At 45.1% G+C, this 23,957-nt stretch overlaps 1 pseudogene; it reads left to right on the top strand.

Annotated features, from left to right (window-relative positions):
• Nucleotides 1-673: 673 nt before the first annotated feature.
• Nucleotides 674-1,627, top strand: LOC103261601 (annotated as a pseudogene).
• The last annotated feature ends 22,330 nt before the right edge of the window (nt 1,628-23,957 follow it).

The raw sequence follows: 23,957 nt of genomic DNA, 5'->3' as shown, positions 1-23,957 counted from the left end.
CTGACTGTGGGTTTCTCATAGATGACTCTATTTTGAAGTATGCTCCATTTATGCCTAGATATTTGAGGGTTTTTATCAAGAAGAGGTGCTAGATTTTATCAAAAGCTTTTTCCACGTCTAATGATGTAATCATGTGGTTTTTGTTTTTATATCTGTTGATGTATTTAATTGCGTTTATGGTCTTGGGAATGTTAAACCAGCCTTGCATCCCAGGGATAAAGCCTACTTGATTGGTGGATGATTTTTGAGATGTATTGTTGGATCCGGTTTGCTAGGATCTTGAGAATTTTAGCATCTATGTTCATCAAGGATATTGGCCTGTAGCTTCTTTCTTTGTTGGATCTTTACCTAGTTTGAGTATCAGTGTGATGTTAGCTTCATAAAATGATTTTGGGGCAAGCACCTGGTGCAGCAATGGGAGAGGCATCAGCTGGACCAGCGCTGCCACCAGGGTCTGGGGCTGAGCTGTCTGACTTGCCGTCTGTGCTGAGCCCACTCAGGCTGCAGCCATGTCCGGGGATGAGATGATTTTTGATCCTATTATGAGCAAGAAGAAAAAGAAGAAGTCCTTTATGTTAGATGAGGAAGGAGATGCCCAGACAGAGGAAACCCAGTCCTCAGAAACAAAAGAAGTAGAACCAGAGCCCACTTGAGGACAAAGATATGGAAGCTGATGAGGAGGACAGTAGGAAAAAAAGATGCTTCTGGTGATCTAGATGGCTTGAACTTCTTTAATCAAAAGAAAAAGGAGAGAAAAACAAAAAAGATCCACACAGACCCTGCTTGGGCTGGCTCAGAAAGAGGCTACACAGATGAAGAGCTACTGAATCAAGTGTTCAATGTCATGAGGGAAAAGAACCCAGATATGGTTGCTGGAGAGAAAAGGAAATTTTTCACGAAACCTCCACAGGTGGTTTGAGCAGGAACCAAGAAAACTTCCTTTGTCAATTTTACAGGTATCTGTAAACTATCACATCGTCAGCCCAAACATCTTGCATTTTTATTGACTGAATTGGGTACAAGTGGCTCTATAGATGGCAATAACCTACTTGGAATCAAAGGAAGATTCCAACAGGAAACGGATAGAAAATGTCCTGAGAAGATATATCAAGGAATATGTCACTTGTCACACATGCCGATCACAGGACATAATCCTGCAGAAGGACACCCAACTCTACTTCTTACAGTGTGAAACTTGTCATTCCCAATGCTTTGTTGCCAGTATCTATTTTTTTTGAGTTGGAGTCTCATTCTGTCACCCAGGCTGGAGAGCAGTGACACGTTCCCGGCCACTGTAGCCTCGACCTGCTGGGCTCCGGTGATCCTTCCACTCTGCCTTCTAAGTAGCTGGAACTACTGGCGCACACTACCACGCCTGGCTAATCTTTTGATTTACCGTAGAGATGAGGTCTGGCCAAGTTGCCCAGGTGGGTCTTGAACCTGCGGGCTCAGGCAATCCACTCACCTCAGCCTCCCAAAGTGTGGGATTATAGGCTGAGGCATCAAGCCCAGCACCAGTATCAAAACTGGCTTCCAGGCTGTCACAGACAAGTGAGCACAGCTCCATGCCAAAGCTACTAATTTGCTAATCACCAGTGATTTTGCAAAGTGTGTTGTGGAGATTTGACTGAAAGTTTACCATCCGAGTGGATACACAACTGTATTAAAAACAAAATTAAAAAGCTGCCAGGCCGGGCTCGGTGGCTCAGCCTGTAATCCCAGCACTTTGGGAGGCCGAGGTGAGTGGATTACCTGAGCCCGCGGGTTCGAGGCCTGCCTGGGCAACTTGGTGAGACCTCATCTCTACAATAAATAAAAAATTAGCCGGGCTTGATAGCGCGCGCCTGTAGTTCCAGCTAGTTGGAAGGCTGAGGTGGAAGGATCGCCAGAGCCCAGCAGGTCGAGGCTGCAGTGGTCGAGAGTGGCCACTGCACTCCAGTCTGGGTGACAGAGTGAGAGTCCAACTCAAAAAAAAAAAAAAGCTGCCAAGTTTCTTGGCAAGCAGTTAGTTGGTCTAAAATCTTTACAAGATGCCGACGCTCAAGCTATTGACATACTCATCGCCTACTTTAAAACTGTCAGAGAAACATGGGGTAAGGAGGTGCTTTTTAAAAAATCGTTTATAGACTTCTGTAAAATGCAAGATAAATTAAAGTTATTATACCAATGGAATAAATAAATAAATAAAATAAAATGTGTGGTGAGAATTCCATCTTTCTCAATTGCCTGGAATACTTTCAGTAGGATTGGTATCAGTTCCTCCTTGTATATTTTGTAGAATTCTGCTGGAAAGTCATCTGGTCCAGGGCTTTTTATTTTCGGTCGGTAGTTTTCTTATGGCATAGTCAATTTCCTGGATTGTTACTGGCCTATTTAGGGTCTCAATTTCTTCTTGTTTCAACCTGGGGAGGTTGTGTGATGTCAAAAAGTCATCCATTCCTTTAGGCATCTGAGTTTGTTTCCACACAAGTGTACATAGTAGTCTCTGATGATCTTTTGAATGTCTTCAGGATCAGGTGTGACCTGATCGTTTGCATTTCTGATTGTGTTTATTTGGGCTTTTTCTCTGTTTTTCTTGGTCAGTCTAGCTTGTTTATCCTTTTAATCTTGTTTATCCTTTCAAAGAAACACCTTTTTGTTTTGCTGATTTTTTTTTTTTGTATTATCTTTTTGTCTTTTATGTTCCAAATTTGGGCTTTTATTTTGGTGATCTGGATTCTTCTGCTGAAGTTAGGGTTTTAGTGGTCTTGCTTTTCCAGCTCCCTTAGGTGATTTGTTAGCCTGTTAACTTGTGATCTTTCCATTTTCTTCACATGCATTCGTAGAAATATGAATTCCCCTCTTAGTACTGATTTTATGGTCTCCCACAGGTTTTGGTAAGATGTTTCTTTGTTTTCACTTGTTTCCAGGTATCTTTTCATCTGTTTTGACTTTCATGTTGACCCAGGAGTTATTTAGCATCATGCTGTTTAGTGTCCATGTCTTTGTGGGTTCTGGGGGGAACTTTGTTGGTATTGATATTTATTTTCATTCCACTGTGGTCTGAGAAGGTGCATGGCAGATTTTCAATCTTATGGAATTTGTTTATGCTTGATTTATGGTCTAGGATGTGGTCAATCTTAGAGTACATTCCATGTGGTGATAAGTAGAATGTATACTTCATGGTTGTTGGACGGAGTGTTCTGTAGGTATCAATTAAGTCTATTTGGTCAAGGTTGTTGAGGTTCCGGATCTCCTCGTTGATTTTTTGTCTTAATTATCTGTCTTGCGTTGTGAGTGGGGTATTTAAGTCCCCAACTACAATAGTGTTAGAGTCAATATCTTTTTTAAGTTTGCCTAGAAACTGCCTTATGAAAGTTGCTTCTCCTATGTTGGGTGCATATATATTTAGGATGGATATTTCTCATTGATGGATTGAACCTTTTATCATTATATAGTGACCTTCCATATATTTTTATATTTTTGATAGCTTACCAGGTATTTTGTCTGAGATTAAGATCATGACTCCTGCATTCTTTTGTATTCCATTTGCCTAAAATTTTATTTCCCATTCTCTGATTTTGAATCTGTGAGTGTCCTTTCTGGTGAGATGAGTCTCTTGGAGATAATATATTGTTGCCTTATAATATTTTATCCATTTTGCCATTCTATGTCTTTTCAGTGGTGCATTTAGTCCATTCACATTCAGGCTAATTATTGAAATATGAGAATTTATCCCTGTCATGAGGTTCTTATAGAGTTTGTTGTTGATGCTGCTGCTTGTTTGCTGTCTCTCTGTTGATTCTGGGGTTGATTCATGTATGTTTTCAATCTCTTTCCTGAATTCTTGGAAAGGGAGTTGTTCTTTTTTTCCTTTCTTCTGTGTTTAATACTACACTGAAGTGTTTCTTGTAGAGCTGGTCTAGAGGCAGTATAAACTCTTAGGGGTTGAATATCTGGGAAGGGTTTTAATTCTCCATCACTGATGAAGCTTAACTTAGCTAGGTAGGTAATTCTTGGTTGAAATTGTTTATCTTTGAGAACTTTGAAGATTGGGCTCCAAGCTCTCCCAGCCTGAAGTGTTTCTGTAGAAAAGTCTGCTGCTATTCTAATTGGTATTCCCTGGTATGTAGTCTGATGTTTTTCTCTTACTGCCTTTAGGCTTTTTTTCTTTTATACCTACTTTGTGTAGGCGAACTACTATGTGTCTAGGAGATGGTCTTCTCATTTGTTGTCTTGCAAGGGTTCTCTGAATTTCTTGTGTTTAAATGGTTGTGTCACTGATGAGATGAGGGAAGTTTTCTTGGATTTCTTGGATAATTTCATGGAATATTTGTTCCAGAGTGGTCTCTGTCCTCTATCTGCTTCAGGAATTCCAATTAATCTTAGGTACAGCTTCTTGAAATAATCACTCATCTCTCAGAGGTTTTGTTCTGTCTTTTTATGCTTCTTTTCTATGTTTTTAATAGTTTGGGTTAGTTGCATATTTTGGTCCTCAAGCTCCGAGATTCCTTCTTCTGCTTGGCTAATTCCGCTTTCCATGCTTAATAGTTTGTTATTTATTTAATTCACTGTGCTCTTTACTGCTGCTATCTCAGTTATCAACTCCTTCATTCTTTCCTCTGCTCTCCTCAATTCTATTTATCCTCTCTATTAATATGGCTTGAGATCAGTCATTCTGGCGGCTCTTCATGTTTGTGTTCCAAAGTCTGTATTCTCAACGGCTGACCCCCCAGGGGTCTGAATCCCATATTCTTTCTTTGGTTTTTCTTCATTTGTGTAGACTTTCCACCCCCATTTTTTCCTACCTCCTCTTTAATTTTGTTTTTCAGGGATGAAGTTGTAGCTTTGACTTCTGTTTTCTCAATCTCCTATTCTTCCTTATGTGGTTCCTCTGGCTTTGTTCAATTCTGGAGCAGGGCTGTGGGTGAGCGGCTGTACTTTTTGCAGTTTTGAGATTTAATTGAAGGGAGAGCTGTGATTCAGAAACTATCTGTAGATCCTCGTATCTGATGACTGGTGTGTGGGCCCCTGGAACCCACTTCTCACTGCCTTACAATCTGCCCATGCAGTGGGGATATGGGTTTGCCTCCTGAAAACAAAATGAAGCAAGAAAGATGAAAAGAATAAAAAAAGGACGGAGGGGGATGAGAGGAAGATGGAGAGAGAGAAGCAGAGGAAGGAAAATAGACAGGCCTATCAACTAACAAATGAAAAGAGACAAACAAAGACAGAAAAGATTTTTTAAAAAGCAAGTATGAAAATGTAATCAAAAACAGGAAGAAAGAGAGAAGAGGGAAAAAAACGAGCAAAACAAACAGACAGGCAAACAATAAACCAAAACTCACTCTGAGGTTGTTCCTGTAAGTCCAACTTCCTTTTAGCTCTGATTTCCAGCCCCACCCCCCTGCTTTCAGTGCAGGCTGATAAAGTTGCTCTCAGCATGGGTCCAGTGCCCCATGGACTAGTGGGAGGAGTGTGGATCAGATCTGGACTCACCCAAATTTCTGCCTGTCAGATCTCCCACTCAGATCGGATGTGTCTGTGTCCAATCCAGCCTAGGGGAGGGGTGTCTGTCTCACACTGAGTTTGATGTGATTACTTTTAGGTCCCAAGTTGGAGACTGCGTGGAGCTAGGTGGGACAGACTGTCACTCACCCACCAACACACACCCACTCACACAGAGAGTCTTTATGGACACTTGCTTTTGAGGAGACTCTCACAGTCTCACCCGTTCCTTCGCCATCTTGCTGGAAGTTGATCGAGTGATTTTTCTTTATGGAGAAGTTACACTATGAAGAGCCACTTATTGCTCTCAATTATTTGCCAGGGAAAAGGTGGCTGATGTCACTCTTGCAGAAATGTCACATATCTGGAGGACAGACATGGAATTTGCTTTCCTTTTCTAGAGAGTGCACTACTAAAAGGAATGGGGAAAACTGAAGCTAGGGAGAGCTCAGTGAGACAAGAGGAAGGATGTCTTGGATGCCATGCAATTAGCCTGGCACGTGGCACCCAAGAGTTCATCTTTGGGTCATGCTGATGGCCAGAGACCCCAAGAGCCATGGGTCAGCCTTGAGTCCTGCACTTGGGCTGAAGGCCTGCTGGAATCCTTCTTCCTTTATCATATACCCACACAAAGAGCCTTGATAAGTATGATTATTAGGTGATACCAACATATGGGACTGGCGGGTTTAATGAACAGAGATCATGTGTTCTTATGGAAATAAATCAGACTCTGACATCATAAAGACTTGAGTTCACATCTCGTCTGCACTGCTCCCTTTTTGTGTGACTGGGGACAAGTTTCCACACTCTATGACCTTACCATTTTTTGAGCATAAAAGGAGGATGAAAACCCTTATATTACCATTTAGTTATGATGATCTAACGAGATAATGCATAAAGGGAGCTAAACCCGGGCTCTGACACATTCATTCTCTCTCTCTCCATGAAGACCTGTTTCTCTAAAGATCAAGCTCCAGGGAATCCAGGCTTCTTAGGATAGGAATCTGAAAGCAGAAGGGAAAGGTCTGTGTGCAGACAAAAAAGTTGCAACCAAACTCAAGCCCCAAGCCCTCCTCAGAATCGTATTGGTTTCCATTTGGCCCACATGCCTGACTAGCCGAATTATTTAGTTTTTCACTCTCTGGTTGACTAGCAGTTGAATTAGAATTGGGTTGATAAAGGGGAGAAATTATTATATTCAGACATAAGATTACCAAGAAGAGAAATTGAAAAAATACTTGAAAAAAACAAAACCCTAGCTAGAACTAGACTCCTCCTAAAAACCGTAGTTCCCTCAGTCCCTTGGCCGGGGGGCAGTGCATTCGCTCAGGGGTGCAGTTACAAAGCATCGCACTGGGTGGCTTAACCGACAGAAATTCATTCTCTTAGTTCTGGAGGCTACATAAGTTGGGAATCAAGTGTCAGCACGGTTGCCTCCTTCCTACCTTCTGTGGTTTGCTACTAATCTTTCAAGGCCAAGGGCTTGCAGATGCAATACCCCGATTCCTGACTTCATCTTTGCTTGCCCACCCTCCCTGTATCTGTGTCTGTCTCCAAATCTCCCCACCCTCCCCTTTTTTTTTGAGTTGGGAGTCTCACTCTGTCACCCAGACGGGAGTACAGTGGCCACTCCCGGCCACCACAGCCTCGACCTGCCGGGCTCCGGCGATCCTTCCGCCTCAGCCTTCCAAGTAACTGGAACTACAGGCGTGCACTACCACACCCGGCTCATTTTTTGATTTATTGTAGAGATGAGGTCTCGCCAAGTTGCCCAGGTGGGTCTCGAACCCACGGGCTCAGGCAATCCACTCACCTCGGCCTCCCAAGGCACGGGATTACAGGCTGAGCCACCGAGCCCAGCTAAATCTCCCCTTTTTATAAGTCATACTGAATGAGGGCTCTCCCTATGCCAGTGTGAGTTTATCTTCACCCATTACATCTACAACAACCCTCTCCCAAATAAGGTCACATTCTAAGGTACCAAAGGTTAGGACTTCACAGGTGAATTTGTGGGGGATCACAATTCAACCCATAATAGGCAGGATTCTGAGATAATTTAGTTTAGGGCCAAGCAGCATCTACTCCCGGAAAGAAATACTCGATTTGGCCCCAGGACAATAAATGATACCCAGAATAGAAATCCTTTGATCAGTAAGAAAAGACTCAATTTTGTTAGCAGCTTAAGCATTCTAGAAAGATCTCCATTTAAAAATGACTAATGTGCAAGAAGCTTGAAGGTCAACACTCACTGATGTGGACTCACCACTCACCTGGCACAAATGCACACTGCCAATGGCATTTCCAGGGCATTATCAACGTGAGCAGACAGGTACCAGCCTCAGGTTTCAGGACCACACACAGGTCTCGGCTGGGCAGACTTGCAGGCACTCAGACCAGAAGCAGAGCAAGCACTCTTGCTAGCCGAAGACCACCTGCACTAGTCAGGACTGTGGGTCCGACACTGATCAGATGCTAAAAGAAGGATTCCAAAGCTCATGAGCGTTCAGGACTCACCCCTCTCTAGAGAACCTGTTACCATCACTAACTCCGAATCGTATGCACTGTGCAGCAAGCTATGAAGCAGATAGCACCTCCTGCCCATCTTACCTGACAGCCTGGATCTGTGCATCCCAGGCAGTTCAAGACAGCTAGGAGACTTGTAGAATCAGAAGACTGTGGCAGAACCTGGCTCTCCAGCTTCCTAGCAGAGGGAGCTTGGCAATGCCTTAAACTCTCCAAACACCAGTTTTTTTAATCTGCAAAACAGCGATGACTTCCACACAGTGTGGTTGTAAATATCAAATGGGTGACAAGGTATCTTGAACACGTGAATGGGTGCAGTAGGTGACCCACCCGCTTCCTCTTGGGGATGGTGTACCCATTCCCCAGCTGCTGTGGGTGTTGGCTACTAACAGCTCATGCAGTTATCCCTCTGGGGGCATGACCCTTGGCTGATGGGAGCTGCTTTCCTCAGGGGTGCCTGGGATACTGGCCATCACGGGATGCAACCACCCAGCACTCTTGCGTCTCTGTGACGCCGTTCAAGCACCAGCACTCCCCACAGGACAGGCAGGCCAAACTCGTTCTGAACCACACATCTGACTCATGTCTTTCCATCTCTATCCCACACTCTTAACACCTCTGCAGGTTTCTCCTGGGCCACGCCCCCTTTAAATGACTCCCGCAAGAACCCCCACCGCCACCTCCATTTCCAGGGAACCCGCCCTAAGACAAGGTGCTAGGACAAGTCACTGGTTGGTATTTCCGTCCTGCAGGGGTGACATCAGAGCTGGCTGGACTCCAAGACCTTTGCACAAATTCCTTCCTCTGCCCTAAATGTTCCTCCCACAGGCCATCAGCTGCCTGGGTCCTTCTTGTCAGGCAGATCTCAGCTTTCATGTCACCTGCACAGAGAAAGTCTTCCTAATTCTGCGATGGAAAGTGGCCGCTTGAATTCCCTGCATTCTAAGTGTCTTAGGACACTTCACCTAGGAATCCCGAGCAGCCACATACGTGAGAGGCCGGCTAGAGGGGCAGCATGAAGGCACTGCCATGACAATCCCAGGAACTGCAGTTTTTCAGCCATTTCTATCAAGGAGCCAGACACACACGAACAAGGCTGTCTTGGACCCACCAGATTGGCCTGTCAGCTTAAAACCACCAGGTGAGCTTGGACGAGTCCATAAGGACCAGGACCATCCCTGAGCTGAGTCTTACCCAGAGTTCTGACCTGCAAAATTATAAGTATAATAAAATAAATGGTGTTTTAATTTTTTTAAAAAATCCCTGCATGGCTCTTGCAAACCCTGTAGCTTGTGAGCGCCTTGTTTATAATCCATCCCTCTCCTTTCCTCTCTGCTCAATGAACTTCTGCATGTTGGGGCTGAACAGTCTCTGTGGAGCTTCTGGCTCTGGCCTTCCACTTCCTGGAAGTACCACCTGACAGGCCTGGATCTGTGCATCCCAGGCAGTCCGAGACAGCCAGCAGACACTTGTAGAATCAGAAGTCATCACTGTTTTGCAGATTTAAAAACCTAGTGTTTGGAGAGCTTAAGGCATTGCCAAGCTCACTCTGCTAGGAAGCTGGAGAGCCAGGCTTCTGATTCTACAAGTGTCTGCTGGCTGTCTTGGACGCCTGGGTTGCACAGATCCAGGCCCGTCAGGTGATACAGGCAGGAGCCCGGGATCAAATGTGAAGCGTCAACATTCCAGTGGAAACAGCGGATGCGGAAACATGGAGGCACAGCGGGTCTTTGGCTCCCTTCCTGCGTGACCCGACACAGACTCCTTCCCTCCCTCCTGGCAACACAGAGGTAGGACGAGGTGACCTCTGGCTCTGGTCCTGTGTTCCTGATGACATTGAATACCTATGGTTTCTGGAACACAGAACACACGAGTCCTGTTGAATGGCTTGTGTAGCAAACCCTTCTGTTTTCTGCGCTCTCTTAGGCTTGGAAATGCCCCTCTGTTATTTGGGGGAGTGTGCTTGACTTGATTTAATTACCATGAGGCCAGTGTCCCTCAAACACCATCCATTCCCATCACGGATGCCGAAAAGAAACTCGTTTCTCCCTGCAATCCACAGGGGCACAGGGCGAATGAGACACGGCGGTTATACCAAGACACTCAGTGCGTGGGAGTCTCTCAAGGGACTGTAACGATAGCACATGGCACTCATTCATTCATTCCTGCATTAATTCACACACTAATATTTAGTGAGTGCGCATTATCTAGGCTCTGAGAACTCAACAGTGAACAAGATGGACTGTCACGTACGTCCTTGTGTTGCTGGCTATCACAGAGGTGATTCAGGGTGCTCTTAAGCTCTGAAGAGGGGGCCGCCAGCTCCCTCTGCCCAGTTGATCTTGGAAGCCTTTCCTGCAAAGAATATGTGGGCTGGGCCTTGAAGAATGGATAGGAATTACCTGGGCAAAGAAGGGATAAAGGCATTGAAGTGGCTGGGTTGGAAGGCCACGAGCAGGGAGACTACAGATGGAAGCCACAGAGGCGGGCGGAACAGAACCGGATCCTGAAAGCCTTGTGAATCATGTCAAATAGCTACACTTGATCTTGAGGATAATGGGCAGCCACTGAGGGTTCTTGATCACTAGAGAACCATGATGCAAGATGAGCCTTGGCACGTGGGCAGCATGGCTACGTGTTTTGGTTTTCTACAGCAGCTGTAACAAACCACCACAAACTAGGCGACCTAAAACGAAGCAGTTTATTTCCTCAAAGTTCTGGAGACTAGAAGTCTGAAATCAAGGTGTCGGCAGGCTAGTTCTTTCTGGGGAGCTCTGAAGGACAGTTGGCCCAAAATTCTTTCTTAGCCCTGGCAGGGCTGGCTAATCTGGGACTCCTTGACTGGCAGTCCAGTCACTCCCGTCTCCACTTTCACACGGTCTCTCTTGTGTCTCTGTCCTCACATGACTTTCTCGGCTATCCGTCTCTTCTCTTCCTAGAAGGGCACGTGACATATTGGATTAAGGGCCCAGCCTATTCCAGTATAACCTCACTTTATTGGATTCCATTTGCAAAGACCCTATTTCCAAATAAGATCACATTTTGAGGCAAGGGTTAGGACTTCAGCACAATTTAACTCGCAACCCCGTAACTTGCCTGGGAGCACACAGCCCTGAGGGTGTGCCACAGGGACAGGCGAGGAACCCAGGAGGCTGACCCCATCTGTAGCTGCACCAGTAGAAACCGGGGTGCCGGGGGGCTCTGTGTAAGCGTGTGGGTTTGGGGGACTTCCGTTGCACAGTTGCCCACAGCACAGAATGGGGGAAATAACCGGTACCGTTATGGGAGATTCGATCCCATCTTCTGGACACCACTGAAGCAGTCACGGCCTCCTCAGTGGTCCTACCCTCTGATGGTGCACGTCGCCACTGGGAGAAATTTGAAGAGCATCTCTGCACGCCCAGGCTCTGACTCATGCACTAGACCCACGCCCAGGACAGTCACGCCCACTCGGGCGACTGGGGTCCAGGACAGCCACGCCCACTTGGGCAACCCACGCTCAGGGCAGCCACGCCCACTCAGACGACTCATGCCCAGGACGGCCACGCCCACTCTGACAACTCATTCGCAGGACAGCCACGCCCACTCGGGCAACCCATGCTCAGGACAGCCACGCCCACTCAGACGACTCATGCCCGGGACGGCCACGCCCACTAGGACAACTCATGCCCAGGACAGCCACGCCCACTCGGACGACTCACGCCCGGGACAGCCACGCCCACTCTGACAGCTCATGCCCAGCATAGCCACGCCTCCCTCAGACAGCTCATGTACAGCGCAGGCATGCCCACTCGGGCGACTCACATCCAGCATAGACACGCCCACTCGGACGACTCACGCCCAGCATAGACACGCCCACTCGGACGACTCACGTCCAGCATAGACACGCCCACTCGGACGACTCACGTCCAGCATAGACACGCCCACTCGGACGACTCACGTCCAGCATAGACACGCCCACTCGGGCGACTCACGCCCGGGACAGCCACGCCCACTCGGACGACTCACGCCCAGCATAGACACGCCCACTCGGGCGACTCACGCCCAGCATAGACACGCCCACTCGGGCGACTCACGTCCAGCATAGACACGCCCACTCGGACGACTCACATCCGGCATAGACACGCCCACTCGGACGACTCACATCCAGCATAGACACGCCCACTCGGACGACTCACATCCAGCATAGACACGCCCACTCGGACGACTCACGCCCGGGACAGCCACGCCCACTCGGGCAAGCCATGCCCAGGACAGCCACGCCCACTCCGACAACTCATTCCCAGGACAGCCACGCCCACTCAGACAGCTCAGGCCCAGCATAGACACGCCCCTCAGACGACTCACGTCCAGCATAGACACGCCCACTCGGGCGACTCACGTCCAGCATAGACACGCCCACTCGGACGACTCACATCCAGCATAGACACGCCCACTCGGACGACTCACATCCAGCATAGACACGCCCACTCGGACGACTCACGCCCAGCATAGACACGCCCACTCGGACGACTCACGCCCAGCATAGACACGCCCACTCAGACGACTCACGTCCAGGACAGCCACGCCCACTCTGACAACTTATTCCCAGGACAGCCACGCCCACTCGGGCAGCCCACGCTCAGGACAGCCACGCCCACTCAGACGACTCACGCCCAGGACAGCCACGCCCACTCTGACAGCTCATGCCCAGCATAGACACGCCCACTCAGACGACTCACGTCCAGGACAGCCACGCCCACTCTGACAACTTATTCCCAGGACAGCCACGCCCACTCGGGCAACCCACGCTCAGGACAGCCACGCCCACTCAGACGACTCATGCCCAGGACAGCCACGCCCACTCAGACAGCTCAGACCCAGCATAGACACAGCGATTCAGACGACTCACGTCCAGCATAGACACGCCCATTCCGAAGACTCATGCCCAGGACGGCCACGCCCACCAGGACAACTCACGCCCAGGATAGCCACGCCTCCCTCAGACAGCTCATGCCCAGCTTAGACCTGCCCACTCGGACGACCCACGTCCAGCATAGCCACGCCCACTCAGACGACTCACGCCCAGGACAGCCACGCCCACTCGGGCAAGCCATGCCCAGGACAGCCACGCCCACTCCGACAACTCATTCCCAGGACAGCCACGCCCACTCAGACAGCTCAGGCCCAGCATAGACACGCCCCTCAGACGACTCACATCCAGCATAGACACGCCCACTCGGACGACTCACGCCCAGCATAGACACGCCCATTCAGAAGACTCATGCCCAGGACGGCCACGCCCACTAGGACAACTCACGCCCGGGACAGCCACGCCCGCCTTCACAACTCATGCCGGGTTAGCCTCGTCGCCAGCCCGCACTATGGAGCTGAGCCCCCAGCAGACTGTGCAGACTACAGCCCTGTGTGCGGCTTGGAGACCTGGACTTTCCCTGGTCCCCTTCTCCCGTGGTGCCTGTGGAATCTCGGCCCTTCCCTTCCACACCCCCGCAAGCCTCCTGCAGGCCTCCTGAGGGGTGGGCTGGGCGCTCTGTGACATCTGCCCCCGCCCTGTCCCTGGAGCAAGCCACAGAGCCTGTTTGGAGGGCTCTGGGGGATTTTTAACGCCAGTATCAGAGGGAACTCTTGTAGATCCTTTTCTGCATTCCCCTATCCCAAATTGCGGGGGGGATCTTTCTCTTCTTTAAATTCCCACAGCTTTTGAGTCCAATGTTCTTTCTTGTTCATCCACGCACTCGTTCATTTGATACCTTCAACAATATCTGACGGGCACTTACTCAGTGCCAGGCTGTAAACAGAATCGAGCAAAGCTCTCACAGAACTCATATTTGAAAGCGGTGGGATAAGTAACTTCCACCTGCCAGGCAGCGAGCAGACACCTGCCCTTACCTTTGCCCAGGAATGCTTCATCGGTTAAGAGCTTGGGCTGTGGACTCCAGAAGTCAGGTGTCTCATAAGCGAGGTGATCTTTGATCACGTGTTATAATTTCTCAGAGCCTCTGCTTCTCTCCGTGAAGCAAGGACCATGTCTTCCCTCAGAGGGTTATCACGAGATCACGTGTATCAACGCAGGAAAAGTGTCCCAAAGTCATCAGCACATGAAAAATGTCCAACAAACGTTCATTGTTGTTATCCTCCCACTACTAAATATTACAGTTGCAAGAACGTGTGGACGGCCTCCCTTCACCCAGTTGCATGTGCACATCAGCTTATCTCCAGAGTTCAGCCCAGTTGCATGTGCACATCAGCTTATCTCCAGAGTTCAGAGAGCTTACAACAGGAACATGGGTAAAGTATACTGAAGACACATCACTCTACAGTTCATCCAGGTTACCCAAAACCACTTGCGCCTTTAAAGTCATTGCAAATACTTTGTCCTTGAAGGCTTACTTAGCTACGTCATTTTGTACTAATAAAAGTCTGATGGGTAAGAAACTCGAGGCCTTTGTCCTGTGAGGCAAAGTGACCCCTGGCTCCCCCACCTTCTCGTTCTAAAAAAAAAAGAAAAGGAAAGGAAAGAAAAAAGGAAAATCGCAATTACAGCCATTCTGACCCAATGCTCTAAAAAGAATTTACAGTGTGCCGTGAAGACATCTTTGTCCCCAAAACGACCTGTAAAATGGCTTAGAAGTCATAGCTTAACTGGATGCTTGGATATAATTAAATATGTCGTTACCTACATGAGGTTTACCTGATAAAATTAAAAAAAAAAAACTATAAACAACTCAAGAAAAATAAAGAAATGGACAGATTTTAAAACAAACAAAACCCAAAAGGCCTGGGAGGGAAGAGAGGAAAATGACTGAAAAGCTATTTCTGTAAATGATTATCAAGCAGGCTGCCTTCCACCATGGTCGAAAGTGGCCAGGCAGAGAGTAAGACAGGCTCTGTTGTTTTCAAAGGAAGCACAGGCTGTTAAGTGAGTGATAAATGCTCTGACTTTAAGAGCAGAGTGGGATGAGTCCCACAGGTCTTTTTAGAGGAGACCTCACGTAACATATGGGATGATGTTCTTCAGAGCATTTGCACCAAAAGACTGCAGGGCGCTCGTACTGGAAGTCTGAGGGAACCTATTTAATCACTCCTCTTCCCTCTGGGTGTGTAACTGATTGAGAAGATACACAAGAAGCCAGGCAAGGAACACTCTGGGTTGTTATTGATGATGCTGTACTGGGAGGGTTCCCCCAAACTGCATTCACCATCGTTGGAAGTCTGGAGCATGGCAGGTTTCCTACTCAGAGGCCACCTGGGTCTCACAGACCCACATCAGAAACACTGGCAGGCCTTAGGTCAAACTGGACAGAGGGTCATCTGTCCCAGGTCTCTCACTCACAAGGGGCTTCAAATTCATACTTCAGTGTTGTCACCAAACAAGGCGTATTAGGCTAGGGCTGCCATAACAAAGTACCCCAGGCCGGGGGGCTTAAACAACAGAAATTTATTTTCTTACCATCGTGGAGGCTGGGAGTCTGAGGTCAAGGTGCTGGTAGGGTTGGTTTCTTCTGAGGCCTCTCTCCTGGGCTTGCAGATGGTGGCCTTTTCACTGTGTCCCCACATGATCTTCCTCTGTTGCCTGTGTGTGTCCTAATCTCTTTTTTTTTTTGAGTTAGAGTCTCACTCTGTCGCCCAGACTGGAGTGCAGTGGCTGCTCCTGGCCACCGTAGCCTCCACCTGCTGGGCTCCGGCGACCCTTCCACCTCAGCCTTCCAAGTAACTGGAACTACAGGTGCGCATTACCACGCCCGGCTAATTTTCTTGATTTATTGTAGAGATGAGGTCTTGCCGAGTTGTCCAGGCGGGTCTCAAACCCACGAGCTCAGGCAATTCACTCACCTCAGCCTCCCAAGGTGCGGGATTACAGGCTGAGCCACCGAGCCTGGCTCTAGACTCTTCTTTTAAGGGCACCAGTTAAGTTTAACTAGGGCCACTCTAATGACCTCATTTTTACGTCATGACCTCTTTAAAGACTCTCTCTCCAAATATCATCATGTTCTGAGGCACTGATAGTTAGGACCTCAACATATTAATTTTGGAAGGGACACCATTCAGTCCAGCACATAAAGTTAGGCAGACAGTCACAGAGATATTCTTGGAGAAGATGAACATGTTGGATCATGCCACATTTTAAAAAACGAATTATTTATTCTTTTCAATATGCGGGGCATGCATATATCATAAATCTGAAATGGTACAAGAGAATATGGAGAGAAGCATAATGTTTCTTCTGCCTGACCCCAGTCCACATATAAATCATGTTATATGTGTTTTGTGTTTGACCACCCAGAGATAGTCTGTGTACACATGCATACACAAACACACACTAACTATTCTGCACCTTGCTTTTCCCAATGAAAAGTATGTCTTCAAGGGGACTTGAGAAAAAGCCGCAGACGTGATTTTTTTCTCCTCCTTCTATTAAGTACAACTACAATTCCTAGGGATTACATTGGAGACAAGTATAAGAAGAATCTGCAAGGTAGAGAGAAGACAGCCAACAGGCTAGGGGCCCCAGGACCCAAGGAATAACACAGTGGTGGGTTCTTTGTGTTTGATTTTTGCCTCATCTGTTCCAGAACTACACCCAAAAGAGCCAGCCCTCCAATAATCAAGAACAGGAGCAGATAAAATCAAAAGTCCAAACAAAACCTGCTCTCTCTAGCCAAAGGACCAGGAAAGAGGAAGCATAGTGGGAAGAAACACTATTAGACAATAACTACTCTATGTTAGTCAGTCATCCCACACAATAAAACCTGACGCTTCCATCCTGACTCAGGCCAGCAAAGGCCAAGTAGGGAGCCTGGCTTTTTCACCTTCTTGATGTTGTGACAAGGCACCCCAATAATGCTGCTGATGTCAGAGATGACCAAGTAGTAAGCCAGAAATTTCATTACGGCCAACTTGTAATGAGGAACCTTTCTCAGCAATATCGTTAAAGACCACTGGGGATGTGGGGAGCTTGGACTCCCAGTCACACTCAGTGTAATGCAGAACCCCATTCCCAAATGTCTGAGCATAAAGACCAAATGTGGAATCAGGACTTCTACCTCTACCTGACAGAACCCACACTTTTTCTGTGGTCTCTCTCTCTCTCTCTCACACACACACATACACCCACACCCTAGCTAAAAACACATGAAAATGTATCATCTCATTGCATAAAACAAAACTGTCCAGATCTAAATAGGAAATTACTTGTCATACCATAAACCAGGAAGATCAGAAGCTCAATGAGAAAAGGTAATCAATAGACACCAATACTGAGATGATAGATGTTAGAATTATCTGACAAAGACTTTAAAACATCCTGATAAAATGTTTCAACAAGCAAAGATAAACAGGCTTGAATAAAGGAAGTAATAGAAAGTCTCAGCAAAAAAAAAAAAAAAAACCAAGGAAAGACAAGGCAAAAATTAAAAGATATAAAGAAAAATCTTTGGAATGGAAAACTGTAATAACCAAAATAAAGATGTCAGAGGATGAGCTGAATAGCATAATGGAGGAGACAAAGGAAGTAATCAATAAATCAGAAGATAGAACAATAGGAATGACTCAATCTGAACAACATAGAAAAATAGACTGCAAGAACGTGAACAGAGTCTCAGAGACCAGTGGAATTCAACAAAAGATTTCATGTTTGTATCGTTAGAGTCCCAAAAGCAGAGGAGACAGACAATTATGCTGAAAAAGCAGTCAAAAAATAAAAGCTAAAAGGTTCCCAAATTTGACAAGACATACAAACCTACAAATTCAAAATGCTGAACAATCTCAAACAGAATAAATCCAAAGACATCCATATCAACATATACTGTAATTACATGTCTGAAAACTGAAATCAAAGAAAAGAAATCTCAAAAACAGCCAGAGAAAAACAACAACTTACCTATAAAAGAGAAACAACTAGAATGACAGCAGATCTCTCATTAGAAACTATGGAGGCAAGCAGGAAGTGGCACAATATTTTCAAGAACTGAGAGGAAAGAACTGTCAACCCAGAATCCTACATGAAAATAGCCTTCTGGAATGAGAAGTAAATTAAGACATTTTTAGAGAAAGGACAGTGAATTGAATATGACATTAACAGACCTGCCTTAAAAAATGGCTAAAGACAGTTCTCTAAGCAGAAAGGAAACGGTAAAAGCAGAAATCGTGAAACATCTGGAAGAATGAAAGAACATGGTAAGAAAAAATATGGGTAACTACAGCAGGCTGTCTTTTTTTTTCTTTGGTTTTCTATAGTTCCTGCTTCAAACATCAAATTATATTTGATGTTTGAAGCAGGAACTATAGCACTGTCTGATGTGCTTCTAAGAGCATGCAGGAAAAATATTTAAGAGAATTATATTATAAATGGGGAGAGTTAAGGACTATATAAGAAAGTAAAGTGTCTGTTCTTCACTCAAAGTCTTATAATAATGATAATAGTAGACTGTGATAAGTTATGTATATAAAGTGATATCCACAGTGATCACTAAAAAGAAATATACAAAAAGATACACTAAAAACACCATAGAAGCTGGGCTCGGTGGCTCAGCCTATGATCCCGTGCCTTGGGAGGCTGAGGTGAGTGGATTGCCTGAGCCTGAGGGTTCGAGAACTGTCTGGGCAACTTGGCAAGACCTCATCTCTACAACAAATAAAAAATTAGCCAGGTGTGGTAATGCACGCCTGTAGTTTCAGCTACTTGGAAGGCTGAGGCGGAAGGATCACCAGAGCCCAGCAGGTCGAGGCTGAGGTGCAGTCACTGCACTCCAGTCTGGGTGACAGAGTGAGACTCCAACTCAAAAAAAAAAAAACAACAAAAATAAACACCACAGATAAATAAAAGATCTAAGTCTTTGAAAATCTAGAACATGGCTAAGTAACCCAAGGAAAGCAGGAAAAAAAAAAAATCCGGAGAGAACAAAGAGAAAACAAAAATAAAATAGCAGATGTAAGACCTATAATGTAAATTATTACACTAAATATTGAGTGTCTAAACACATCAGTTTAAAGACAGAGATTAATAAACATGACTCAGTTATATACTGTCTACAAGAAATTCACTCAAATATAATGATATAGGCAGGTGAAAAGTAAAAGGTTTGAAAAAATATATACCCATGCAAACATTAATCACAGGAAATCAGGAGTGACTATACTAATATAAGATAAAGCAGACTTTAAAGCAAATAAAATTATCTGAGACAGAAAGGAATATTATATAATGATAAGCAGTCAATTTATTGAGAAGAAATAGTGGTTCAAGATGTGTATGCAAACAGAGCTGCAAAATGTATAAAGCAAAAAAAAAAAAAAAAAAAAGAACTGAAAAGGGAAAGAGACAATACAATACATAATTATAGTTGAAGAATTCAACATCCATCTCTGAACAGTTGACAGAAAATCATCAAGGCCATAGAAAAACTCAACACAATCAGCCAACAGGATCAAATTGACATTTATAGAACACATCACCCCCCAAAAAGCAGAATACACATCTTCTTCATAAGCTCAAAAACATATATCAAGATAGACATATCCTGGGCTATAAAATAAACCTCAAAAAAATTTACAAATGAAAACATAGAGTATGTTCTTCACCCATAATGAAATTAAGCTAGAAATAAATTCCAGAAAGGTAATAGAAAAACATCTCTAAACATTTGGAGTCTAAACAACATACTTCTAAATAATCCATGGTTCAAAAAGGATAAAATAAGAAATCATATTAAATTGAATAGAAGTGAAAATACAACATAACATCTATAGGTCACAACTAAAAGAGTGCTCAGAGGGAACTATTTAGCATTAACTTCATACTCTAGACAAGAAGAAAAGTCTTAAATCAATAATCTAAGTTCCCACTAGAAAAGGACAACCCCCCTGCCGGGCTCGGTGGCTCAGCCTGTAATCCCGCGCCTTTGGAAGGCTGAGGTGTGTGGATTGCCTGAGCCCGCGGTTTGCAACCCGCCTGGGCAGGCGAGACCTCATCTCTACAATAAATCAAAAACTAGCTGGGCATGGTAGTGCACGCCTGTAGTTCCAGCTACTTGGAAGGCTGAGGCGGAAGGATCGCCGGAGCCCAGCAGGTTGAGGCTGCGGTGGCCGCGAGCGGCCACTGCACTCCAGTCTGGGCGACAGAGTGAGACTCCAACTCAAAAAAAAAAAAAAATTGGAAGAGAAGGAAACTGTTCTCAATTCATTTTATAAAGCAAGTATTACTCTGTACCCAAACTAGACAAAGCCAATACAAAGAAAAGAAGAAAAGAAAATTAAACAAACAAAAAGAAATCACTACAGACTAATATCCCTGATGAATATAAATGCAAAAATCCTAAACAAAATATTAGCAAATAGAATTCAGTAACATATAATGGGATAAAGAGGGGTTTATTCCAGGGCTGCAGGGCTGATTCAATATTTAAAAATCAATCAGTGTAATTCACAGTACTAATAGGCTAAATAAAAAGTTGCACGACCATACCAATCAATGCAGAAAAATAATTTGAAAAAGTGCAACACTGATTTGTGATTTAAAATCTCGGGAAAATTAGAATAGAAAGGAAGAAACTACAAGTAACCTTATGTGTAATGGTCAAGACTGAATGATTTTCCCCTGAGAGCAAGAACAATGTGAGAATGTTTGCTAGCACCACTTTATTCAAACTACTACTGGAAGTTCCAGCTAGTTAAGTAAGGCAATAAATGGAAATAACAGGCATGCAGATTTGAAAAGAAGAATAAAACTGCTTCTACTGCAGATGACATGTATAAAACCCCCCAAAATATGCAAAAACACCTCAACTCCTAGAAATAAGTGAATTAAGCAAGGGCACACAATGAAGATAAACATAGAAAAATCATCTGCCTTTCTATATTCTGGCAGTGAACAAATGGTCACTGAAATGAGAAGTAAAACAAAATTTACAATCACATCATAAAATACTTAGGTGTCAATTTAACAAAACACGGACAGAACTTTTGTGCTAAAAACTACAATGTATCTGTGAAAGAAATCAAAGAAAATCTAAATAAATGGAGAGCTATATCATGTTCATGGATTGAAGGATTCATCGTGGTAAAGGCGTCAATTCTCTCAAGTCTAATGCAATTCCCCTCAAATCCCAGAAAGATTTTTTTGTCACTATAGACAAGATTATTTCAAAACTTATATGAAAAGACAACGGAAATCAAATAAGTAAGACATTTTTGAAAAAGGATCAATCCACCCAGTTTGAAGATTTTGTATACAGCTATAGTAATCAGGGTCGTGTGGTATTGGCAGAGGGATAGGCACTTAGCTAAATGGAACAGAGCCGCATACCCAGAACCAGACCACACAAATATTCCCAATGAGTACTCAGCAAGGTATAAAAGCAGTCAGTGGAGAAAAGACAGCCTTTACAGCAAACAGTACTGAAGCGATTAGACATCCACAGACAATTTAAATGAAATTTGATCTGTCTCACATCTTATACAAAAATTAACTCAAGATGGATAATGGACTTACATATAAAATGTAAAGCTACAAAATTTGTAGGGAAAACACACACACACACACACACATACACACGAGAGAGAGAGAGAGAGAGAGAGAGAGAGAGAGAGAATATCTTCAGCACCTAGAGTCAGGGAAAGAGTTCTTAGACCTGACACCAAAAGCATCATCCATAAAAGGGGAAATTAATAAATTGAACAATTTTATCCAAATGATAAACTTTTTCTTGCCAAACTTCTGCAGATACCACATACTAAATTTCTATACGTATTTTGACCTATTTCCGTAACACTGATCTGCTTTTCTATCCATATGTCCATACCACACACTTAATGGCAAATACAACTTTCGACTGGAACAATGAATATAGACCGTGAGCAAATACACCCTTAAAATTAATTACTTATTTTATTGTGTGAATAGCATAAGTGTATACCGTGTATACCGTTGTACTTTTGAAATTCATGATATTGATTTAGTAAACGTATACATTTAAAATACAGCACAAGCTTAGTGACTATGTTACAGAATTTCTTAACTTTTAAATGTATTTCCAAAAATATGTAGACGTTTTCTAGTATCCTCTGGCCTCTGAGATGCCCTGCTGGAAAATAGTATGAAAGGGAAACTGTCTCATGAACTCCAGTCCCCCTCAGGGAAAGTCTCTTGTGGTCTTCGTTGGCCTATCCTTGGGAACCTGGCACGAATGAATGAATGAATCTGTGTTAATGAATGTAATTTCCTGAGGGAAGAAATGAATGAAATGTAAGAGACAGGCATAGTTCACCCCAACACTTCCACTGGGGGGGGTAACTACTGTTAGAACTTCCTCCCTTTCCATAGAAATGGGAGAATAGGCCGGGCTTGGTGGCTCAGTCTGTCATCCTAGCGCTTTGGGAGGCCGAGGTGAGTGGATTGCCTGAGCCTGCGGGTTCGAGACTCGCCTGGGCAATTTGGTGAGCCCTCATCTCTACAATCAATCAAAAATTAGCCGGGCATGGTAGCACGCGCCTGTAGTTCTGGCTACTCGGAAGGCTGAGGCGGAAGGATCGCCAGAGCCCAGCAGGTCGAGGCTGCGGTGGCTGGAGCGGCCACTGCACTCCAGTCTGGGCGACAGAGTGAGACTCCAACTCAAAAACAACAACAACAAAAACAAACAAACAAACAAAAGATGGCTGAAGCAGAAACTGAGGTCACCTGCTAAGCAACGTCATTAGCTCAGGAGATACTCCTCACAAACCACATGTCCACCTGAGCTATGGGCCCAGGATGTGGCCACGTTTCCCCATAGGGACAGAGAAATTACCTGGATAAACTTGTGATTCTGTTAGGAAGAAGGAAGGAGGAAACAGATGTTGATTGGATGCCTAAAAGTTTAACCAGCTGCAACTGTAAACAACTTTTCCTTGACCCTCTCTGAGATTATTTCCTCATTTGTAAAACAAAGAGTGAATCAATCCGACAATCTCTCTTGAGTTTGCATGATGATTGCAGGACACCACACAGAGAAAGCCCGTGGCCATGAACCTGAGATGTAAAAGGTGTTGAATAAGTGCCTCGATATTTTTATTCTTTAGGATTCTGAACTATGGCTCCCAGGGCAGTTAGAGTTCTTTTTTTTTTTTTTTTTTTTTAATTTTAAAGATGTGAGGTACAATTCAGGGTTCAATATTCAAATGTTCATTATGCAGGTATCCTTGTTGATGAGGTGCGCCCTTCCCTCCCCTGGCGGAATCCCACTGCTGCCAATCCTGCTCCTACCCCCAGCCCCCACCCTGCTGCCCCAGCAATTTCCCACTACTGACAATCCTTTTCTTATAGTATTATGATAATTGTTCGAGGTCCACTTATGAGTGAGAACATGCGATACTCAGTTCTTTGTTTCTGTGAAAGATCACTCAGTGTTATAGACTCTAAGTCCATCCAAGTTGCTGCGAAGTGCATAATTTTGCCCTTCTTTATGGCTGCATAATTTCCATCATGTATATGTGCCACAATTTTTTAACCCGTTCCTCTCTCCACGGGCAGCACAGTGGGTCCCGTGTGTTTGCTATTGTGAACAATGCTGCCATAAACATGCATGTGCAGCTATCTTTTTCAGAGAGTGACTTGAGTTCCTCTGGGTGTATTCCCAGTAGGAGGATTGCAGAGTCGGATGGAAGGTCGACTTTTAGACCTTTTGGGAATTGCCAAACTGTTTTTCACAGAGGTTGTACTGTGAAACACTCCCACCAACCGTGTAGCAATATTCCCTTTTCCCCACATCCGGCAGTTGGAGTTCTTAATTTCCACATTGGGACATGGGGGCTCAGAATTGTCCGTGGTCTGCACAGCTGGTGGAGTGGGTCAGACACCAGACTCTTGAACTCTTGGCTCCTGGTGCCGTGATCCGTGCCGTCCACCTCTCCCTTTTTCCAAGGGTCCTGAGAGAGAGCCTGAAGCCCTGCGTGGGTAGGAGATAGCCACTGCC

Source organism: Carlito syrichta, unplaced genomic scaffold (assembly GCF_000164805.1).
Source record: "Carlito syrichta isolate Samal-C Ts95f unplaced genomic scaffold, Tarsius_syrichta-2.0.1 Scaffold303796, whole genome shotgun sequence".
NCBI lineage: Eukaryota > Metazoa > Chordata > Mammalia > Primates > Tarsiidae > Carlito > Carlito syrichta.
The sequence above is the reverse complement of the archived record's forward strand: the minus strand, read 5'-3'. Positions and strand labels throughout refer to the sequence as shown.